The following is an 18,924-nucleotide window of genomic DNA, read 5'->3' as shown; positions in this document are numbered from 1 at the left end:
CCACACTTCTGCTGCGTTTGTCTGTGTGTTGACTAATGAAGGCCAGGAAACCTTCTCTCTGTGCTGCGCTGTATATGGTAGAGCCCAGAGTTGCTAGTCTCCTCCCAAAAGCCTGGAGTCAATTGACAATGTAGAGCTAGAGTTTGCAGAGGGTAGAACCGGTGAAAATGCAGAATACAAGACATATAAGGGTCAGAAATAGTCTGATTTCCCATGTACACACACTGCAGCGTATTCTGAAAAGTTACTTGAAAGTACAGTTACTACTCTCGACTCCAAGATGGCAAGTTATTCTTGGTTTGAAAAAAAAAACTTGCATTTTCACACAGTTCGTAACTGGGGATGTAGCTCAGTGGTAGAGCGCACGCTTTGCATGTGTGAGGCCCCGGGTTCAATCCCAGGCATCTCCATGGCCAGCCTGCATGTATGTGCAAGGAACGCACTTCCATTTCGTGGTCACTTTTTCTCACCCTTGTTCGCTTCCTGCAGCCGCTGTGTGAAGTAAATACGTGTGAGTGCTCCAGGCTTCCCGTACACTTTTGGGGATGTAGCTCAGTGGTAGAGCGCATGCTTCGCATGTATGAGGTCCTGGGTTCAATCCCCAGCATCTCCAACCTTTTTCAAATATGGCTAGACATCTTTGGCTAGCACACCACTCAAGCTAAGTGTCAAGACTCGCAAGGAATCTCTGCCGCTTAAACTGTTTGCTTTGCCATGTCACTTGGCAGGACAAGGCTTTCTCGATTGCAAGGTCTTAACACTGCCTAAGCTACGGGCAACACTTTTTCCCACTCAGTAAAATGACTTGAATGGGAACTGGACATTCAACAAACTTGGCCAAAATCAATAGTACACGCAAATATAGGAGACTTTCGATTATATAGTCTCAAAGATATTTGCTTTTTTCACCACTTACCAGCCAAGGTTTGCTCTACCCCTGCCTCCTGTATTCACCATCCACTCTGAAAAAAGACAGCTCAACTTCATTGGGATCAAACCTAAACCTCCCACCAACACACCTTGACATTGGGTTGCACAGCTTTTTAGACTTTATGCTAATGATATAGGAGGCGGGAATGTGAGAAAACTGGCAGAGGGACAATCAGAAGGATTGTGCTGAGCTTAATCACGCGTCTTTTACTTTAACCTAGAGCTGGATTCACCATCTACACTGATTACTATTGCTCTGTCATATACTCCACACTTCTGCTGCGTTTGTCTGTGTGTTGACTAATGAAGGCCGGGAAGCCTTCTCTCTGTGCTGCGCTGTATATGGTAGAGCCCAGAGTTGCTAGTCTCCTCCCAAAAGCCTGGAGTCAATTGACAATGTAGAGCTAGAGTTTGCAGAGGGTAGAACCGGTGAAAATGCAGAATACAAGACATATAAGGGTCAGAAATAGTCTGATTTCCCATGTACACACACTGCAGCGTATTCTGAAAAGTTACTTGAAAGTACAGTTACTACTCTCGACTCCAAAATGGCAAGTTATTCTTGGTTTGAAAAAAAAAACTTGCATTTTCACACAGTTCGTAACTGGGGATGTAGCTCAGTGGTAGAGCGCACGCTTTGCATGTGTGAGGCCCTGGGTTCAATCCCCGGCATCTCCATGGCCAGCCTGCATGTATGTGCAAGGAACGCACTTCCATTTGGTGGTCACTTTTTCTCACCCTTGTTCGCTTCCTGCAGCCGCTGTGTGAAGTAAATACGTGTGAGTGCTCCAGGCTTCCCGTACACTTTTGGGGATGTAGCTCAGTGGTAGAGCGCATGCTTCGCATGTATGAGGTCCTGGGTTCAATCCCCAGCATCTCCAACCTTTTTCAAATATGGCTAGACATCTTTGGCTAGCACACCACTCAAGCTAAGTGTCAAGACTCGCAAGGAATCTCTGCCGCTTAAACTGTTTGCTTTGCCATGTCACTTGGCAGGACAAGGCTTTCTCGAATGCAAGGTCTTAACACTGCCTAAGCCACGGGCAACACTTTTTCCCACTCAGTAAAATGACTTGAATGGGAACTGGACATTCAACAAACTTGGCCAAAATCAATAGTACACGCAAATATAGGAGACTTTCGATTATATAGTCTCAAAGATATTTGCTTTTTTCACCACTTACCAGCCAAGGTTTGCTCTACCCCTGCCTCCTGTATTCACCATCCACTCTGAAAAAAGACAGCTCAACTTCATTGGGATCAAACCTAAACCTCCCACCAACACACCTTGACATTGGGTTGCACAGCTTTTTAGACTTTATGCTAATGATATAGGAGGCGGGAAGGTGAGAAAACTGGCAGAGGGACAATCAGAAAGATTGTGCTGAGCTTAATCACGCGTCTTTTACTTTAACCTAGAGCTGGATTCACCATCTACACTGATTACTATTGCTCTGTCATATACTCCACACTTCTGCTGCGTTTGTCTGTGTGTTGACTAATGAAGGCCGGGAAACCTTCTCTCTGTGCTGCGCTGTATATGGTAGAGCCCAGAGTTGCTAGTCTCCTCCCAAAAGCCTGGAGTCAATTGACAATGTAGAGCTAGAGTTTGCAGAGGGTAGAACCGGTGAAAATGCAGAATACAAGACATATAAGGGTCAGAAATAGTCTGATTTCCCATGTACACACACTGCAGCGTATTCTGAAAAGTTACTTGAAAGTACAGTTACTACTCTCGACTCCAAAATGGCAAGTTATTCTTGGTTTGAAAAAAAAAACTTGCATTTTCACACAGTTCGTAACTGGGGATGTAGCTCAGTGCTAGAGCGCACGCTTTGCATGTGTGAGGCCCGGGGTTCAATCCCCGGCATCTCCATGGCCAGCTTGCATGTATGTGCAAGGAACGCACTTCCATTTGGTGGTCACTTTTTCTCACCCTTGTTCGCTTCCTGCAGCCGCTGTGTGAAGTAAATACGTGTGAGTGCTCCAGGCTTCCCGTACACTTTTGGGGATGTAGCTCAGTGGTAGAGCGCATGCTTCGCATGTATGAGGTGCTGGGTTCAATCCCCAGCATCTCCAACCTTTTTCAAATATGGCTAGACATCTTTGGCTAGCACACCACTCAAGCTAAGTGTCAAGACTCGCAAGGAATCTCTGCCGCTTAAACTGTTTGCTTTGCCATGTCTCTTGGCAGGACAAGGCTTTCTCGATTGCAAGGTCTTAACACTGCCTAAGCCACGGGCAAGACTTTTTCCCACTCAGTAAAATGACTTGAATGGGAACTGGACATTCAACAAACTTGGCCAAAATCAATAGTACATGCAAATAAAGGAGACATTCGATTATATAGTCTCAAAGATATTTGCTTTTTTCACCACTTACCAGCCAAGATTTGCTCTACCCCTGCCTCCTGTATTCACCATCCACGCTGAAAAAAGACAGCTCAACTTCATTGGGATCAAACTTAAACCTCCCACCAACACACCTTGACATTGGGTGGCGCAGCTTTTTAGACTTTATGCTAATGATATAGGAGGCGGGAAGGTGACAAAACTGGCAGAGGGACAATCAGAAGGATTGTGCTGAGCTTAATCACGTGTCTTTTACTTTAACCTAGAGCTGGATTCACCATCTACACTGATTACTCTTGCTCTGTCATATAGTCCACACTTCTGCTGTGTTTGTCTGTGTGTTGACTAATGAAGGCCAGGAAACCTTCTCTGTGTGCTGCGCTGTATATGGTAGAGCCCAGAGTTGCTAGTCTCCTCCCAAAAGCCTGGAGTCAATTGGCAATGTAGAGCTAGAGTTTGCAGAGGGGAGAACAGGTGAAAATGCAGAATACAAGACATATAAGGGTCAGAAATAGTCTGATTTCCCATGTACATACACTGCAGCGTATTCTGAAAAGTTACTTGAAAGTACAGTTGCTACTCTCGACTCCAAAATGGCAAATTATTCTAGGTTTGAAAAAAAAAAACTTGCATTTTCACACAGTTGGTAGCTGGGGATGTAGCTCAGTGGTAGAGCGCACGCTTTGCATGTGTGAGGCCCAGGGTTCAATCCCCGGCATCTCCATAGCCAGCCTGCATGTATGTGCAAGGAATGCACTTCCTTTTGGTGGTCACTTTTTCTCACCCTTGTTCGCTTCCTGCAGCCGCTGTGTGAAGTAAATACGTGTGAGTGCTCTAGGCTTCCGGTACATTTTTGGGGATGTAGCTCAGTGGTAGAGCGCATGCTTCGCATGTTTGAGTTCCTGGGTTCAATCCCCAGCATCTCCAACCTTTTTCAAATATGGCTAGACGTCTTTGGCTAGCGCACCACTCAAGCTAAGTGTCAAGACTCGCAAGGAATCTCTGCCGCTTAAACTGTTTGCTTTGCCATGTCACTTGGCAGGACAAGGCTTTCTCGATTGCAAGGTCTTAACACTGCCTAAGCCACGGGCAACACTTTTTCCCACTCAGTAAAATGACTTGAATGGGAACTGGACATTCAACAAACTTGGCCAAAATCAATAGTACACACAAATAAAGGAGACTTTCGATTATATAGTCTCAAAGATATTTGCTTTTTTCACCACTTACCAGCCAAGGTTTGCTCTGCCCCTGCCTCCTGTATTCACCATCCACTCTGAAAAAAGACAGCTCAACTTCATTGGGATCAAACCTAAACCTCCCACCAACACACCTTGACATTGGTTTGCACAGCTTTTTAGACTTTATGCTAATGATATAGGAGGCGGGAAGGTGAGAAAACTGGCAGAGGGACAATCAGAAGGATTGTGCTGAGCTTAATCACGCATCTTTTACTTTAACCTAGAGCTGGATTCACCATCTACACTGATTACTATTGCTCTGTCATATACTCCACACTTCTGCTTCATTTGTCTGTGTGTTGACTAATGAAGGCCAGGAAACCTTCTCTGTGTGCTGCGCTGTATATGGTAGAGCCCAGAGTTGCTAGTCTCCTCCCAAAAGCCTGGAGTCAATTGACAATGTAGAGCTAGAGTTTGCAGAGGGGAGAACCGGTGAAAATGCAGAATACAAGACATATAAGGGTCAGAAATAGTCTGATTTCCCATGTACACACACTGCAGCGTATTCTGAAAAGTTACTTGAAAGTACAGTTACTACTCTCGACTCCAAAATGGCAAGTTATTCTGGGTTTGAAAAAAAAAACTTGCATTTTCACACAGTTCGTAACTGGGGATGTACCTCAGTGGTAGAGCGCACGCTATGCATGTGTGAGGCCCCGGGTTCAATTCCTGGCATCTCCATGGCCAGCCTGCATGTATGTGCAAGGAACGCACTTCCTTTTGGTGGTCACTTTTTCTCACCCTGGTTCGCTTCCTGCAGCCGCTGTGTGAAGTAAATACGTGTGAGTGCTCCAGGCTTCCGGTACACTTTTGGGGATGTAGCTCAGTGGTAGAGCGCATGCTTCGCATGTATGAGGTCCTGGGTTCAATACCCAGCATCTCCAACCTTTTTCAAATATGGCTAGACATCTTTGGCTAGCGCACCACTCAAGCTAAGTGTCAAGACTCGCAAGGAATCTCTGCCACTTAAACTGTTTTCTTTGCCATGTCACTTGGCAGGACAAGGCTTTCTCGATTGCTAGGTCTTAACACTGCCTAAGCCACGGGCAACACTTTTTCCCACTCAGTAAAATGACTTGAATGGGAACTGGACATTCAACAAACTTGGCCAAAATCAATAGTACACGCAAATATAGGAGACTTTTGATTATATATTCTCAAAGATATTTACTTTTTTCACCACTTACCAGCCAAGGTTTGCTCTACCCCTGCCTCCTGTATTCACCATCCACTCTGAAAAAAGACAGCTTAACTTCATTGGGATCAAACCTAAACCTCCCACCAACACACCTTGACATTGGGTTGCACAGCTTTTTAGACTTTATGCTAATGATATAGGAGGCGGGAAGGTGAGAAAACTGGCAGAGGGACAATCAGAAGAATTGTGCTGAGCTTAATCACGCGTCTTTTACTTTAACCTAGAGCTGGATTCACCATCTACACTGATTACTATTGCTCTGTCATATACTCCACACTTCTGCTGCGTTTGTCTGTGTGTTGACTAATGAAGGCCAGGAAACCTTCTCTGTGTGCTGCGCTGTATATGGTAGAGCCCAGAGTTGCTAGTCTCCTCCCAAAAGCCTGGAGTCAATTGACAATGTAGAGCTAGAGTTTGCAGAGGGGAGAACCGGTGAAAATGCAGAATACAAGACATATAAGGGTCAGAAATAGTCTGATTACCCATGTACACACACTGCAGCGTATTCTGAAAAGTTACTTGAAAGTACAGTTACTACTCTCGACTCCAAAATGGCAAGTTATTCTAGGTTTGAAAAAAAAAACTTGCATTTTCACACAGTTCGTAACTGGGGATGTAGCTCAGTGGTAGAGCGCAAGCTTTGCATGTTTGAGGCCCCGGGTTCAATCCCTGGCATCTCCATGGCCAGCCTGCATGTATGTGCAAGGAACGCACTTCCTTTTGGTGGTCACTTTTTCTCACCCTGGTTTGCTTCCTGCAGCCGCTGTGTGAAGTAAATACGTGTGAGTGCTCCAGGCTTCTGGTACACTTTTGGGGATGTAGCTCAGTGGTAGAGCGCATGCTTCGCATGTATGAGGACCTGGGTTCAATCCCCAGCATCTCCAACCTTTTTCAAATATGGCTAGACATCTTTGGCTAGCACACCACTCAAGCTAAGTGTCAAGACTCGCAAGGAATCTCTGCCGCTTAAACTGTTTGCTTTGCCATGTCACTTGGCAGGACAAGGCTTTCTCGATTGCAAGGTCTTAACACTGCCTAAGCCACGGGCAACACTTTTTCCCACTCTGTAAAATGACTTGAATGGGAACTGGACATTCAACAAACTTGGCCAAAATCAATAGTACACGCAAATATAGGAGACTTTCGATTATATAGTCTCAAAGATATTTGCTTTTTTCACCACTTACCAGCCAAGGTTTGCTCTACCCCTGCCTCCTGTATTCACCATCCACTCTGAAAAAAGACAGCTCAACTTCATTGGGACCAAACCTAAACCTCCCACCAACACACCTTGACATTGGGTTGCACAGCTTTTTAGACTTTATGCTAATGATATAGGAGGTAGGAAGGTGAGAAAACTGGCAGAGGGACAATCAGAAGGATTGTGCTGAGTTTAATCACGCGTCTTTTACTTTAACCTAGAGCTGGATTCACCATCTACACTGATTACTATTGGTCTGTCATATACTCCACACTTCTGCTGTGTTTGTCTGTGTGTTGACTAATGAAGGCCAGGAAACCTTCTCTGTGTGCTGCGCTGTATATGGTAGAGCCCAGAGTTGCTAGTCTCCTCCCAAAAGCCTGGAGTCAATTGACAATGTAGAGCTAGAGTTTGCAGAGGGGAGAACCGGTGAAAATGCAGAATACAAGACATATAAGGGTCAGAAATAGTCTGATTTCCCATGTACACACACTGCAGCATATTCTGAAAATTTACTTGAAAGTACAGTTACTGCTCTTGACTCCAAAATGGCAAGTTATTCTAGGTTTGAAAAAAAAAACTTGCATTTTCACACAGTTAGAAACTGGGGATGTAGCTCAGTGATAGAGTGCACTCTTTGCATGTGTGAGGACCCGGGTTCAATCCCCGGCATCTGCATGGTCATCCTGCATGTATGTGCAAGGAACGCACTTCCTTTTGGTGGTCACTTTTTCTCACCCTGGTTCGCTTCCTGCAGCCGCTGTGTGAAGTAAATACGTGTGAGTGCTCCAGGGTTCTGGTACACTTTTGGGGATGTAGCTCAGTGGTAGAGCGCATGCTTTGCATGTATGACGTCCTGGGTTCAATACCCAGCATCTACAACCTTTTTCAAATATGGCTAGACATCTTTGGCTAGCGCACCACTCAAGCTAAGTGTCAAGACTCGCAAGGAATCTCTGCCGCTTAACCTGTTTTCTTTGACATGTCACTTGGCAGGACAAGGCTTTCTCGATTGCTAGGTCTTAACACTGCCTAAGCCACGGGCAACACTTTTTCCCACTCAGTAAAATGACTTGAATGGGAACTGGACATTCAACAAACTTGGCCAAAATCAATAGTACACGCAAATATAGGAGACTTTTGATTATATATTCTCAAAGATATTTACTTTTTTCACCACTTACCAGCCAAGGTTTGCTCTACCCCTGCCTCCTGTATTCACCATCCACTCTGAAAAAAGACAGCTCAACTTCATTGGGATCAAACCTAAACCTCCCACCAACACACCTTGACATTGGGTGGCACAGCTTTTTAGACTTTATGCTAATGATATAGGAGGCGGGAAGGTGAGAAAACTGGCAGAGGGACAATCAGAAGAATTGTGCTGAGCTAAATCACGCGTCTTTTACTTTAACCTAGAGCTGGATTCACCATCTACACTGATTACTATTGCTCTGTCATATACTCCACACTTCTGCTGCGTTTGTCTGTGTGTTGACTAATGAAGGCCAGGAAACCTTCTCTGTGTGCTGCACTGTATATGGTAGAGCCCAGAGTTGCTAGTCTCCTCCCAAAAGCCTGGAGTCAATTGACAAGGTAGAGCTAGAGTTTGCAGAGGGGAGAACCGGTGAAAATGCAGAATACAAGACATATAAAGGTCAGAAATAGTCTGATTTCCCATGTACACACACTGCAGCGTATTCTGAAAAGTTACTTGAAAGTACAGTTACTACTCTCGACTCCAAAATGGCAAGTTATTCTAGGTTTGAAAAAAAAAACTTGCATTTTCACACAGTTCGTAACTGGGGATGTAGCTCAGTGGTAGAGCGCACGCTTTGCATGTGTGAAGCCCCGGGTTCAATCCCCGGCATCTCCATGGCCAGCCTGCATGTATGTGCAAGGAACGCACTTCCATTTGGTGGTCACTTTTTCTCACCCTTGTTCGCTTCCTGCAGCCGCTGTGTGAAGTAAATACGTGTGAGTGCTCCAGGCTTCCCGTACACTTTTGGGGATGTAGCTCAGTGGTAGAGCGCATGCTTTGCATGTATGAGGTCCTGGATTCAATCCCCAGCATCTCCACCCTTTTTCAAATATGGCTAGACATCTTTGGCTAGCACACCACTCAAGCTAAGTGTCAAGACTCGCAAGGAATCTCTGCCGCTTAAACTGTTTGCTTTGCCATGTCACTTGGCAGGACAAGGCTTTCTCGAATGCAAGGTCTTAACACTGCCTAAGCCACGGGCAACACTTTTTCCCACTCAGTAAAATGACTTGAATGGGAACTGGACATTCAACAAACTTGGCCAAAATCAATAGTACACGCAAATATAGGAGACTTTCGATTATATAGTCTCAAAGATATTTGCTTTTTTCACCACTTACCAGCCAAGGTTTGCTCTACCCCTGCCTCCTGTATTCACCATCCACTCTGAAAAAAGACAGCTCAACTTCATTGGGATCAAACCTAAACCTCCCACCAACACACCTTGACATTGGGTTGCACAGCTTTTTAGACTTAATGCTAATGATATAGGAGGCGGGAAGGTGAGAAAACTGGCAGAGGGACAATCAGAAGGATTGTGCTGAGCTTAATCACGCGTCTTTTACTTTAACCTAGAGCTGGATTCACCATCTACACTGATTACTATTGCTCTGTCATATACTCCACACTTCTGCTGCGTTTGTCTGTGTGTTGACTAATGAGGGCCAGGAAACCTTCTCTCTGTGCTGCGCTGTATATGGTAGAGCCCAGAGTTGCTAGTCTCCTCCCAAAAGCCTGGAGTCAATTGACAATGTAGAGCTAGAGTTTGCAGAGGGTAGAACCGGTGAAAATGCAGAATACAAGACATATAAGGGTCAGAAATAGTCTGATTTCCCATGTACACACAGTGCAGCGTATTCTGAAAAGTTACTTGAAAGTACAGTTACTACTCTCGACTCCAAAATGGCAAGTTATTCTTGGTTTGAAAAAAAAAACTTGCATTTTCACACAGTTCGTAACTGGGGATGTAGCTCAGTGGGAGAGCGCACGCTTTGCATGTGTGAGGCCCCGGGTTCAATCCCCGGCATCTCCATGGCCAGCCTGCATGTATGTGCAAGGAACGCACTTCCATTTGGTGGTCACTTTTTCTCACCCTTGTTCGCTTCCTGCAGCCGCTGTGTGAAGTAAATACGTGTGAGTGCTCCAGGCTTCCCGTACACTTTTGGGGATGTAGCTCAGTGGTAGAGCGCATGCTTCGCATGTATGAGGTCCTGGGTTCAATCCCCAGCATCTCCAACCTTTTTCAAATATGGCTAGACATCTTTGGCTAGCACACCACTCAAGCTAAGTGTCAAGACTCGCAAGGAATCTCTGCCGCTTAAACTGTTTGCTTTGCCATGTCACTTGGCAGGACAAGGCTTTCTCGAATGCAAGGTCTTAACACTGCTTAAGCCACGGGCAACACTTTTTCCCACTCAGTAAAATGACTTGAATGGGAACTGGACATTCAACAAACTTGGCCAAAATCAATAGTACACGCAAATATAGGAGACTTTCGATTATATAGTCTCAAAGATATTTGCTTTTTTCACCACTTACCAGCCAAGGTTTGCTCTACCCCTGCCTCCTGTATTCACCATCCACTCTGAAAAAAGACAGCTCAACTTCATTGGGATCAAACCTAAACCTCCCACCAACACACCTTGACATTGGGTTGCACAGCTTTTTAGACTTTATGCTAATGATATAGGAGGCGGGAAGGTGAGAAAACTGGCAGAGGGACAATCAGAAGGATTGTGCTGAGCTTAATCACGCGTCTTTTACTTTAACCTAGAGCTGGATTCACCATCTACACTGATTACTATTACTCTGTCATATACTCCACACTTCTGCTGCGTTTGTCTGTGTGTTGACTAATGAAGGCCGGGAAACCTTCTCTCTGTGCTGCGCTGTATATGGTAGAGCCCAGAGTTGCTAGTCTCCTCCCAAAAGCCTGGAGTCAATTGACAATGTAGAGCTAGAGTTTGCAGAGGGTAGAACCGGTGAAAATGCAGAATACAAGACATATAAGGGTCAGAAATAGTCTGATTTCCCATGTACACACACTGCAGCGTATTCTGAAAAGTTACTTGAAAGTACAGTTACTACTCTCGACTCCAAAATGGCAAGTTATTCTTGGTTTGAAAAAAAAAACTTGCATTTTCACACAGTTAGAAACTGGGGATGTAGCTCAGTGATAGAGTGCACTCTTTGCATGTGTGAGGACCCGGGTTCAATCCCCGGCATCTGCATGGTCAGCCTGCATGTATGTGCAAGGAACGCACTTCCTTTTGGTGGTCACTTTTTCTCACCCTTGTTCGCTTCCTGCAGCCGCTGTGTGAAGTAAATACGTGTGAGTGCTCCAGGCTTCCCGTACACTTTTGGGGATGTAGCTCAGTGGTAGAGCGCATGCTTCGCATGTATGAGGTGCTGGGTTCAATCCCCAGCATCTCCAACCTTTTTCAAATATGGCTAGACATCTTTGGCTAGCACACCACTCAAGCTAAGTGTCAACACTCGCAAGGAATCTCTGCCGCTTAAACTGTTTGCTTTGCCATGTCACTTGGCAGGACAAGGCTTTCTCGATTGCAAGGTCTTAACACTGCCTAAGCCACGGGCAACACTTTTTCCCACTCAGTAAAATGACTTGAATGGGAACTGGACATTCAACAAACTTGGCCAAAATCAATAGTACACGCAAATATAGGAGACTTTCGATTATATAGTCTCAAAGATATTTGCTTTTTTCACCACTTACCAGCCAAGGTTTGCTCTACCCCTGCCTCCTGTATTCACCATCCACTCTGAAAAAAGACAGCTCAACTTCATTGGGATCAAACCTAAACCTCCCACCAACACACCTTGACATTGGATTGCACAGCTTCTTAGACTTTATGCTAATGATATAGGAGGCGGGAAGGTGAGAAAACTGGCAGAGGGACAATCAGAAGGATTGTGCTGAGCTTAATCACGCGTCTTTTACTTTAACCTAGAGCTGGATTCACCATCTACACTGATTACTATTGCTCTGTCATATACTCCACACTTCTGCTGCGTTTGTCTGTGTGTTGACTAATGAAGGCCAGGAAACCTTCTCTGTGTGCTGCGCTGTATATGGTAGAGCCCAGAGTTGCTAGTCTCCTCCCAAAAGCCTGGAGTCAATTGACAATGTAGAGCTAGAGTTTGCAGAGGGGAGAACCGGTGAAAATGCAGAATACAAGACATATAAGGGTCAGAAATAGTCTGATTTCCCATGTACACACACTGCAGCGTATTCTGAAAAGTTACTTGAAAGTACAGTTACTACTCTCGACTCCAAAATGGCAAGTTATTATAGGTTTGAAAAAAAAAAACTTGCATTTTCACACAGTTCGTAACTGGGGATGTAGCTTAGTGGTAGAGCGCACGCTTTGCATGTGTGAGGCCCGGGGTTCAATCCCCGGCATATCCATGGTCATCCTGCATGTATGTGCAAGGAACGCACTTCCTTTTGGTGGTCACTTTTTCTCACCCTTGTTCGCTTCCTGCAGCCGCTGTGTGAAGTAAATACGTGTGATTGCTCCAGGCTCCCTGTACTCTTGTGGGGATGTAGCTCAGTGGTAGAGCGCATGCTTCGCATGTATGAGGTCCTGGGTTCAATCCCCAGCATCTCCAACCTTTTTCAAATATGGCTAGACATCTTTGGCTAGCACACCACTCAAGCTAAGTGTCAAGACTCGCAAGGAATCTCTGCCGCTTAAACTGTTTGCTTTGCCATGTCACTTGGCAGGACAAGGCTTTCTCGATTGCAAGGTCTTAACACTGCCTAAGCCACGGGCAACACTTTTTCCCACTCAGTAAAATGACTTGAGTGGGAACTGGACATTCAACAAACTTGGCCAAAATCAATAGTACAAGCAAATATAGAAGACTTTCGATTATATAGTCTCAAAGATATTTGCTTTTTTCACCACTTACCAGCCAAGGTTTGCTCTACCCCTGCCTCCTGTATTCACCATCCACTCTGAAAAAAGACAGCTCAACTTCATTGGCATCAAACCTAAACCTCCCACCAACACACCTTGACATTGGGTTGCACAGCTTTTTAGACTTTATGCTAATGATATAGGAGGCGGGAAGGTGAGAAAACTGGCAGAGGGACAATCAGAAGGATTGTGCTTAGCTTAATCACGCGTCTTTTACTTTAACCTAGAGCTGGATTCACCATGTACACTGATTACTATTGCTCTGTCATATACTCCACACTTCTGCTGCGTTTGTCTGTGTGTTGACTAATGAAGGCCAGGAAACCTTCTCTGTGTGCTGCGCTGTATATGGTAGAGCCCAGAGTTGCTAGTCTCCTCCCAAAAGCCTGGAGTCAATTGACAATGTAGAGCTAGAGTTTGCAGAGGGGAGAACCGGTGAAAATGCAGAATACAAGACATATAAGGGTCAGAAATAGTCTGATTTCCCATGTACACACACTGCAGCGTATTCTGAAAAGTTACTTGAAAGTACAGTTACTACTCTGGACTCCAAAATGGCAAGTTATTCTAGGTTTGAAAAAAAAAAAAATTGCATTTTCACACAGTTCGTAACTGGGGATGTATCTCAGTGGTAGAGCGCACGCTTTGCATGTGTGAGGCCCTGGGTTCAATCCCTGGCATCTCCATGGCCAGCCTGCATGTATGTGCAAGGAATGCACTTCCTTTTGGTGGTCACTTTTTCTCACCCTTGTTCGCTTCCTGCAGCCGCTGTGTGAAGTAAATACGTGTGAGTGCTCCAGGCTTCCGCTACACTTTTGGGGATGTAGCTCAGTGGTAGAGCGCATGCTTCGCATGTATGAGGTGCTGGGTTCAATCCCCAGCATCTCCAACCTTTTTCAAATATGGCTAGACATCTTTGGCTAGCACACCACTCAAGCTAAGTGTCAAGACTCGCAAGGAATCTCTGCCGCTTAAACTGTTTGCTTTGCCATGTCACTTGGCAGGACAAGGCTTTCTCGATTGCAAGGTCTTAACACTGCCTAAGCCACGGGCAACACTTTTTCCCACTCAGTAAAATGACTTGAATGGGAACTGGACATTCAACAAACTTGGCCAAAATCAATAGTACACGCAAATATAGGAGACTTTAGATTATATAGTCTCAAAGATATTTGCTTTTTTCACCACTTACCAGCCAAGGTTTGCTCTACCCCTGCCTCCTGTATTCACCATCCACTCTGAAAAGAGACAGCTCAACTTCATTGGGATCAAACCTAAACCTCCCACCAACACACCTTGACATTGGGTTGCACAGCTTTTTAGACTTTATGCTAATGATATAGGAGGCGGGAAGGTGAGAAAACTGGCAGAGGGACAATCAGAAGGATTGTGCTGAGCTTAATCACGCGTCTTTTACTTTAACCTAGAGCTGGATTCACCATCTACACTGATTACTATTACTCTGTCATATACTCCACACTTCTGCTGCGTTTGTCTGTGTGTTGACTAATGAAGGCCGGGAAACCTTCTCTCTGTGCTGCGCTGTATATGGTAGAGCCCAGAGTTGCTAGTCTCCTCCCAAAAGCCTGGAGTCAATTGACAATGTAGAGCTAGAGTTTGCAGAGGGTAGAACCGGTGAAAATGCAGAATACAAGACATATAAGGGTCAGAAATAGTCTGATTTCCCATGTACACACACTGCAGCGTATTCTGAAAAGTTACTTGAAAGTACAGTTACTACTCTCGACTCCAAAATGGCAAGTTATTCTTGGTTTGAAAAAAAAAACTTGCATTTTCACACAGTTCGTAACTGGGGATGTAGCTCAGTGGTAGAGCGCACGCTTTGCATGTGTGAGGCCCTGGGTTCAATCCCCGGCATCTCCATGGCCAGCCTGCATGTATGTGCAAGGAACGCACTTCCATTTGGTGGTCACTTTTTCTCACCCTTGTTCGCTTCCTGCAGCCGCTGTGTGAAGTAAATACGTGTGAGTGCTCCAGGCTTCCCGTACACTTTTGGGGATGTAGCTCAGTGGTAGAGCGCATGCTTCGCATGTATGAGGTGCTGGGTTCAATCCCAAGCATCTCCAACCTTTTTCAAATATGGCTAGACATCTTTGGCTAGCACACCACTCAAGCTAAGTGTCAAGACTCGCAAGGAATCTCTGCCTCTTAAACTGATTGCTTTGCCATGTCACTTGGCAGGACAAGGCTTTCTCGATTGCAAGGTCTTAACACTGCCTAAGCCACGGGCAACACTTTTTCCCACTCAGTAAAATGACTTGAATGGGAACTGGACATTCAACAAACTTGGCCAAAATCAATAGTACACGCAAATATAGGAGACTTTAGATTATATAGTCTCAAAGATATTTGCTTTTTTCACCACTTACCAGCCAAGGTTTGCTCTACCCCTGCCTCCTGTATTCACCATCCACTCTGAAAAAAGACAGCTCAACTTCATTGGGATCAAACCTAAACCTCCCACCAACACACCTTGACATTGGGTTGCACAGCTTTTTAGACTTTATGCTAATGATATAGGAGGCGGGAAGGTGAGAAAACTGGCAGAGGGACAATCAGAAGAATTGTGCTGAGCTAAATCACGCGTCTTTTACTTTAACCTAGAGCTGGATTCACCATCTACACTGATTACTATTGCTCTGTCATATACTCCACACTTCTGCTGCGTTTGTCTGTGTGTTGACTAATGAAGGCCAGGAAACCTTCTCTGTGTGCTGCGCTGTATATGGTAGAGCCCAGAGTTGCTAGTCTCCTCCCAAAAGCCTGGAGTCAATTGACAATGTAGAGCTAGAGTTTGCAGAGGGGAGAACCGGTGAAAATGCAGAATACAAGACATATAAGGGTCAGAAATAGTCTGATTTCCCATGTACACACACTGCAGCGTATTCTGAAAAGTTACTTGAAAGTACAGTTACTACTCTCGACTCCAAAATGGCAAGTTATTATAGGTTTGAAAAAAAAAAACTTGCATTTTCACACAGTTGGTAACTGGGGATGTAGCTTAGTGGTAGAGCGCACGCTTTGCATGTGTGAGGCCCCGGGTTCAATCCCCGGCATATCCATGGTCAGCCTGCATGTATGTGCAAGGAACGCACTTCCTTTTGGTGGTCACTTTTTCTCACCCTTGTTCGCTTCCTGCAGCCGCTGTGTGAAGTAAATACGTGTGATTGCTCCAGGCTCCCTGTACTCCTGTGGGGATGTAGCTCAGTGGTAGAGCGCATGCTTCGCATGTATGAGGTCCTGGGTTCAATCCCCAGCATCTCCAACCTTTTTCTAATATGGCTAGACATCTTTGGCTAACGCACCACTCAAGTTAAGTGTCAAGACTCGCAAGGAATGTCTGCCGCTTAAACTGTTTGCTTTGCCATGTCACTTGGCAGGACAAGGCTTTCTCCATTGCAAGGTCTTAACACTGCCTAAGCCACGGGCAACACTTTTTCCCACTCTGTAAAATGACTTGAATGGGAAATGGACATTCAACAAACTTGGCCAAAATCAATAGTACATGCAAATAAAGGAGACATTCGATTATATAGTCTCAAAGATATTTGCTTTTTTCACCACTTACCAGCCAAGGTTTGCTCTACCCCTGCCTCCTGTATTCACCATCCACGCTGAAAAAAACAGCTCAACTTCATTGGGATCAAACTTAAACCTCCCACCAACACACCTTGACATTGGGTGGCGCAGCTTTTTAGACTTTATGCTAATGATATAGGAGGCGGGAAGGTGAGAAAACTGGCAGAGGGACAATCAGAAGGATTGTGCTGAGCTTAATCACGCGTCTTTTATTTTAACCTAGAGCTGGATTCACCATCTACACTGATTACTATTGCTCTGTCATATACTCCACACTTCTGCTGTGTTTGTCTGTGTGTTGACTAATGAAGGCCAGGAAACCTTCTCTGTGTGCTGCGCTGTATATGGTAGAGCCCAGAGTTGCTAGTCTCCTCCCAAAAGCCTGGAGTCAATTGACAATGTAGAGCTAGAGTTTGCAGAGGGGAGAACCGGTGAAAATGCAGAATACAAGACATATAAGGGTCAGAAATAGTCTGATTACCCATGTACACACACTGCAGCGTATTCTGAAAAGTTACTTGAAAGTACAGTTACTACTCTCGACTCCAAAATGGCAAGTTATTCTAGGTTTGAAAAAAAAACTTGCATTTTCACACAGTTCGTAACTGGGGATGTAGCTCAGTGGTAGAGCGCACGCTTTGCATGTGTGAGGCCCCGGATTCAATCCCCGGCATCTCCATGGCCATCCTGCATGTATGTGCAAGGAACGCACTTCCTTTTGGTAGTCACTTTTTCTCACCCTTGTTCGCTTCTTGCATCCGTTGTGTGAAGTAAATACGTGTGAGTGCTCCAAGATTCCGGTACACTTTTGGGGATGTAGCTCAGTGGTAGATCGCATGCTTCGCATGTATGAGGTCCTCGGTTCAATACCCAGCATTTCCAACCTTTTTCAAATATGGCTAGACATCTTTGGCTAGCGCACCACTCAAGCTAAGTGTCAAGACTCGCAAGGAATCTCTGCCGCTTAAACTGTTTGCTTTGCCATGTCACTTGGCAGGACAAGGGTTTCTCGATTGCAAGGTCTTAACACTCCCTAAGCCACGGGCAACACTTTTTCCCACTCAGTAAAATGACTTGAATGGGAACTGGACATTCAACAAACTTGTCCAAAATCAATAGTACACGCAAATAAAGGAGACTTTCGATTATATAGTCTCAAAGATATTTGCTTTTTTCACCACTTACCAGCCAAGGTTTGCTCTACCCCTTCCTCCTGTATTCACCATCCACTCTGAAGAAAGACAGCTCAACTTCATTGGGATCAAACTTAAACCTCCCACCAACACACCTTGACATTGGGTGGCACAGCTTTTTAGACTTTATGCTAATGATATAGGAGGCGGGAAGGTGAGAAAACTGGCAGAGGGACAATCAGAAGGATTGTGCTGAGCTTAATCACGCGTCTTTTACTTTAACCAAGAGCTGGATTCACCATCTACACTGATTACTATTGCTCTGTCATATACTCCACACTTCTGCTGCGTTTGTCTGTGTGCTGATTAATGAAGGCCAGGAAACCTTCTCTGTGTTCTGCGCTGTATATGGTAGAGCCCAGAGTTGCTAGTCTCCTCCCAAAAGCCTGGAGTCAATTGACAATGTAGAGCTAGAGTTTGCAGAGGGGAGAACCGGTGAAAATGCAGAATACAAGACATATAAGGGTCAGAAATAGTCTGATTTCCCATGTACACACACTGCAACGTATTCTGAAAAGTTACTTGAAAGTACAGTTACTACTCTCGACTCCAAAATGGCAAGTTATTCTAGGTTTGAAAAAAAAAAACTTGCATTTTCACACAGTTCATAACTGGGGATGTAGCTTAGTGGTAGAACGCACGCTTTGCATGTGTGAGGCCCCTGGTTCAATCCCCGGCATCTCCATGGTCAGCCTGCTTGTATGTGCAAGGAATGCATTTGTTTTTGGTGGTCACTTTTTCTCACCCTTGTTTGCTTCCTGCAGCCGCTGTGTGAAGTAAATACGTGTGAGTGCTCCAGGCTTCCGGTACACTTTTGGGGATGTAGCTCACATGTATGAGGTCCTGAGTTCAATCCCCACCATCTCCAACCTTTTTCAAATATGGCTAGACATCTTTGGCTAGCGCACCACTCAAGCTAAGTGTCAAGACTCGCAAGGAATATCTGCCGCTTAAACTGTTTTCTTTGACATGTCACTTGGCAGGACAAGGCTTTCTCGATTGCTAGGTCTTAACACTGCCTAAGCCACGGGCAACACTTTTTCCCACTCAGTAAAATGACTTGAATGGGAACTGGACATTCAACAAACTTGGCCAAAATCAATAGTACACGCAAATATAGGAGACTTTTGATTATATATTCTCAAAGATATTTACTTTTTTCACCACTTACCAGCCAAGGTTTGCTCTACCCCTGCCTCCTGTATTCACCATCCACTCTGAAAAA

At 45.0% G+C, this 18,924-nt stretch overlaps 29 non-coding genes across 29 annotated transcripts; all 29 read left to right on the top strand.

Moving 5' to 3' along the window:
- Window positions 1–338: 338 nt before the first annotated feature.
- TRNAA-UGC (transfer RNA alanine (anticodon UGC)) lies at window positions 339–410 on the top strand. Its single transcript has one exon. It is a non-coding gene; the product is annotated as a tRNA-Ala (tRNA).
- A 131-nt stretch (window positions 411–541) lies between these two features.
- On the top strand, window positions 542–613 carry TRNAA-CGC (transfer RNA alanine (anticodon CGC)). The gene has a single exon. It is a non-coding gene; the product is annotated as a tRNA-Ala (tRNA).
- Window positions 614–1,536: 923 nt separating this feature from the next.
- TRNAA-UGC (transfer RNA alanine (anticodon UGC)) lies at window positions 1,537–1,608 on the top strand. Its single transcript has one exon. It is a non-coding gene; the product is annotated as a tRNA-Ala (tRNA).
- Window positions 1,609–1,739: 131 nt separating this feature from the next.
- TRNAA-CGC (transfer RNA alanine (anticodon CGC)) lies at window positions 1,740–1,811 on the top strand. The gene has a single exon. It is a non-coding gene; the product is annotated as a tRNA-Ala (tRNA).
- A 923-nt stretch (window positions 1,812–2,734) lies between these two features.
- Window positions 2,735–2,806, top strand: TRNAA-UGC (transfer RNA alanine (anticodon UGC)). Its single transcript has one exon. It is a non-coding gene; the product is annotated as a tRNA-Ala (tRNA).
- Window positions 2,807–2,937: 131 nt separating this feature from the next.
- TRNAA-CGC (transfer RNA alanine (anticodon CGC)) lies at window positions 2,938–3,009 on the top strand. Its single transcript has one exon. It is a non-coding gene; the product is annotated as a tRNA-Ala (tRNA).
- Window positions 3,010–3,933: 924 nt separating this feature from the next.
- Window positions 3,934–4,005, top strand: TRNAA-UGC (transfer RNA alanine (anticodon UGC)). Its single transcript has one exon. It is a non-coding gene; the product is annotated as a tRNA-Ala (tRNA).
- Window positions 4,006–4,136: 131 nt separating this feature from the next.
- TRNAA-CGC (transfer RNA alanine (anticodon CGC)) lies at window positions 4,137–4,208 on the top strand. The gene has a single exon. It is a non-coding gene; the product is annotated as a tRNA-Ala (tRNA).
- Window positions 4,209–5,334: 1,126 nt separating this feature from the next.
- On the top strand, window positions 5,335–5,406 carry TRNAA-CGC (transfer RNA alanine (anticodon CGC)). Its single transcript has one exon. It is a non-coding gene; the product is annotated as a tRNA-Ala (tRNA).
- A 923-nt stretch (window positions 5,407–6,329) lies between these two features.
- On the top strand, window positions 6,330–6,401 carry TRNAA-UGC (transfer RNA alanine (anticodon UGC)). The gene has a single exon. It is a non-coding gene; the product is annotated as a tRNA-Ala (tRNA).
- Window positions 6,402–6,532: 131 nt separating this feature from the next.
- TRNAA-CGC (transfer RNA alanine (anticodon CGC)) lies at window positions 6,533–6,604 on the top strand. Its single transcript has one exon. It is a non-coding gene; the product is annotated as a tRNA-Ala (tRNA).
- A 923-nt stretch (window positions 6,605–7,527) lies between these two features.
- On the top strand, window positions 7,528–7,599 carry TRNAA-UGC (transfer RNA alanine (anticodon UGC)). The gene has a single exon. It is a non-coding gene; the product is annotated as a tRNA-Ala (tRNA).
- Window positions 7,600–7,730: 131 nt separating this feature from the next.
- Window positions 7,731–7,802, top strand: TRNAA-UGC (transfer RNA alanine (anticodon UGC)). The gene has a single exon. It is a non-coding gene; the product is annotated as a tRNA-Ala (tRNA).
- A 923-nt stretch (window positions 7,803–8,725) lies between these two features.
- TRNAA-UGC (transfer RNA alanine (anticodon UGC)) lies at window positions 8,726–8,797 on the top strand. Its single transcript has one exon. It is a non-coding gene; the product is annotated as a tRNA-Ala (tRNA).
- Window positions 8,798–8,928: 131 nt separating this feature from the next.
- Window positions 8,929–9,000, top strand: TRNAA-UGC (transfer RNA alanine (anticodon UGC)). Its single transcript has one exon. It is a non-coding gene; the product is annotated as a tRNA-Ala (tRNA).
- A 923-nt stretch (window positions 9,001–9,923) lies between these two features.
- TRNAA-UGC (transfer RNA alanine (anticodon UGC)) lies at window positions 9,924–9,995 on the top strand. Its single transcript has one exon. It is a non-coding gene; the product is annotated as a tRNA-Ala (tRNA).
- Window positions 9,996–10,126: 131 nt separating this feature from the next.
- On the top strand, window positions 10,127–10,198 carry TRNAA-CGC (transfer RNA alanine (anticodon CGC)). The gene has a single exon. It is a non-coding gene; the product is annotated as a tRNA-Ala (tRNA).
- Window positions 10,199–11,121: 923 nt separating this feature from the next.
- TRNAA-UGC (transfer RNA alanine (anticodon UGC)) lies at window positions 11,122–11,193 on the top strand. The gene has a single exon. It is a non-coding gene; the product is annotated as a tRNA-Ala (tRNA).
- A 131-nt stretch (window positions 11,194–11,324) lies between these two features.
- TRNAA-CGC (transfer RNA alanine (anticodon CGC)) lies at window positions 11,325–11,396 on the top strand. The gene has a single exon. It is a non-coding gene; the product is annotated as a tRNA-Ala (tRNA).
- A 924-nt stretch (window positions 11,397–12,320) lies between these two features.
- On the top strand, window positions 12,321–12,392 carry TRNAA-UGC (transfer RNA alanine (anticodon UGC)). Its single transcript has one exon. It is a non-coding gene; the product is annotated as a tRNA-Ala (tRNA).
- A 131-nt stretch (window positions 12,393–12,523) lies between these two features.
- TRNAA-CGC (transfer RNA alanine (anticodon CGC)) lies at window positions 12,524–12,595 on the top strand. Its single transcript has one exon. It is a non-coding gene; the product is annotated as a tRNA-Ala (tRNA).
- Window positions 12,596–13,520: 925 nt separating this feature from the next.
- On the top strand, window positions 13,521–13,592 carry TRNAA-UGC (transfer RNA alanine (anticodon UGC)). The gene has a single exon. It is a non-coding gene; the product is annotated as a tRNA-Ala (tRNA).
- A 131-nt stretch (window positions 13,593–13,723) lies between these two features.
- On the top strand, window positions 13,724–13,795 carry TRNAA-CGC (transfer RNA alanine (anticodon CGC)). Its single transcript has one exon. It is a non-coding gene; the product is annotated as a tRNA-Ala (tRNA).
- Window positions 13,796–14,718: 923 nt separating this feature from the next.
- On the top strand, window positions 14,719–14,790 carry TRNAA-UGC (transfer RNA alanine (anticodon UGC)). Its single transcript has one exon. It is a non-coding gene; the product is annotated as a tRNA-Ala (tRNA).
- A 131-nt stretch (window positions 14,791–14,921) lies between these two features.
- TRNAA-CGC (transfer RNA alanine (anticodon CGC)) lies at window positions 14,922–14,993 on the top strand. Its single transcript has one exon. It is a non-coding gene; the product is annotated as a tRNA-Ala (tRNA).
- A 924-nt stretch (window positions 14,994–15,917) lies between these two features.
- Window positions 15,918–15,989, top strand: TRNAA-UGC (transfer RNA alanine (anticodon UGC)). The gene has a single exon. It is a non-coding gene; the product is annotated as a tRNA-Ala (tRNA).
- A 131-nt stretch (window positions 15,990–16,120) lies between these two features.
- TRNAA-CGC (transfer RNA alanine (anticodon CGC)) lies at window positions 16,121–16,192 on the top strand. Its single transcript has one exon. It is a non-coding gene; the product is annotated as a tRNA-Ala (tRNA).
- A 921-nt stretch (window positions 16,193–17,113) lies between these two features.
- On the top strand, window positions 17,114–17,185 carry TRNAA-UGC (transfer RNA alanine (anticodon UGC)). Its single transcript has one exon. It is a non-coding gene; the product is annotated as a tRNA-Ala (tRNA).
- A 1,127-nt stretch (window positions 17,186–18,312) lies between these two features.
- On the top strand, window positions 18,313–18,384 carry TRNAA-UGC (transfer RNA alanine (anticodon UGC)). The gene has a single exon. It is a non-coding gene; the product is annotated as a tRNA-Ala (tRNA).
- The last annotated feature ends 540 nt before the right edge of the window (window positions 18,385–18,924 follow it).

Source organism: Dendrobates tinctorius, unplaced genomic scaffold (genome assembly GCF_039654945.1).
Source record: "Dendrobates tinctorius isolate UK_male_01 unplaced genomic scaffold, ASM3965494v1 ptg000011l, whole genome shotgun sequence".
Taxonomy (NCBI): domain Eukaryota; kingdom Metazoa; phylum Chordata; class Amphibia; order Anura; family Dendrobatidae; genus Dendrobates; species Dendrobates tinctorius.
This window is presented reverse-complemented; position numbering and strand designations above follow the sequence as displayed.